A 1657-nucleotide genomic window follows, 5' to 3' on the forward strand; every position below is an offset into this window, starting at 1 on the left:
AGAGAATTCCTTCTTACTCAGCCTTTATTCTGTTCAGCCCTTCGATGGATTGGGTGAGGTCCACCCACATTGGGGAGGGCAATCTGCTTTACTCAGCCTACCAATTCAAATGTTAATATCATCCAGAAACAGTCTTACAGACATACTCGAAAAAATGTTAGCCAAATATCTAGGCACCCCTGGTCTAGTCAAACTGACACATAAAATCAACCATCATATGGGAGAATAATTGTCCCTACTAAAGAAAGGGTTGTCAAGCCCAGGCGGTTCGGGATCTCCCAGCTCCAATGGAGACATGGCCAAGTCAAAGAACCACACCCCACACAACCAGAAATCGCACAGAAACGGCATCAAAAAACCCTAATCACAACGATACGACTCTCTTAAGGGGGTGGACCCCAAGTTCCTGAGGAACATGTTCTTTGCCAAGAAGCACAACAAGAAGGGCCAACACCACCAAGGCCACGAGTGCACGTGACGAGGCTGTTAAGGCTCCCGTAAAGCCCAAGGGGGTCAAGCCCAAGGTCCCACAGGGCAGCAGCCGCAAGCTCAGCCGACTTGCCTACATTGCGCACCCCAAGCTCGGGAAACGTACTGGTGCTTGCATCGCCAAGGAGCTCAGGCTCTGCCGGCCAAAGGCCACGGACAAGGCTCAGACCAAGGCCGCAGCTTCAGCTGCAGCTCTGGCTCCAGCTCCGGCTCCCAAAGGCACCCAGGCCCCTCAGGCGCCAGAGTAGAGGCCTTCATCTATTGATGTGAGGATAGAAGGACTGGTGTGACCCCTGGGCTGCTGTCTGCATGGGGCTCATGTCCTTTCTGTGCTGTTTGTTCAAAGAAACCTGAGGCAGGAAAAAAAAATGAAAGAAAGAAAGGGTTGTCGTGAGAATTAAACACAGGCAAAGAGCTTAGAACGGTGCCTGGCACGTAGTAGACACACAATAAGATATGAAATTCATCTGAGAAAGTCATTTTATATCAGAAGAGGAAGATTCTATTACAAATGTTTTAGCTTAGCTTTATCTTGAGAGATTTTTTATTTCACCATTTTCAGATTCCTTTAATGGCATTAGTATTTCACAATGGCATGATTAATCAACCAATTCTAGGCCTCTGCCCAGAGGGAAAACGTGCCGTAATCACAGGAGAAGGTCAGTGTCTGAGCAGGGAAGGTGCCTGCAGTCAGCGGGGCCCTCCCCAGCTGCTGGGCTGGGTCTGGAGGTCCCATCCCACAGGGAAATGGGGAATTGGTACAATGAGTTCCTGTTGATTTACCAGCCAACTGTTCTAGTTAAAAACTCAAATAGCAGTTTTCTTCTAAATGCAAATCATAGGCCCATTCACTAAATGAATTAATTTGAATGACAATGCTGTAGCAAAGAAAATGAGGACTCTGGTTTTTCATCCCAGACTAAACCTCTATTTCTTAAAGAAAAAGCAAGGAGGAAGGGGAGGAAAGAAGATCCCTGATGATGATTCAATGGTTCTCAGCTCCCAGGAATTACAATAAAAGGACACAAAATTACAGCACCAATTTCATCAAAATGGCCATGTACTTCTTCAGGGATGGTCTGAGACATTCAGGTATTCATATATATATATATATATAGAGAGAGAGAGAGAGAGTGCTTTGGAACTAGAATAGATATTTGAGATCCAG

At 46.3% G+C, this 1657-nt stretch overlaps 1 pseudogene; it reads left to right on the top strand.

Annotated features, from left to right (window-relative positions):
- The first annotated feature begins 295 nt into the window (after positions 1 to 295).
- On the top strand, positions 296 to 737 carry LOC105074680 (large ribosomal subunit protein eL29 pseudogene; annotated as a pseudogene).
- The last annotated feature ends 920 nt before the right edge of the window (positions 738 to 1657 follow it).

The sequence above is a fragment of the Camelus bactrianus genome, chromosome 6 (genome assembly GCF_048773025.1).
Source record: "Camelus bactrianus isolate YW-2024 breed Bactrian camel chromosome 6, ASM4877302v1, whole genome shotgun sequence".
Taxonomy (NCBI): Eukaryota; Metazoa; Chordata; class Mammalia; order Artiodactyla; family Camelidae; genus Camelus; species Camelus bactrianus.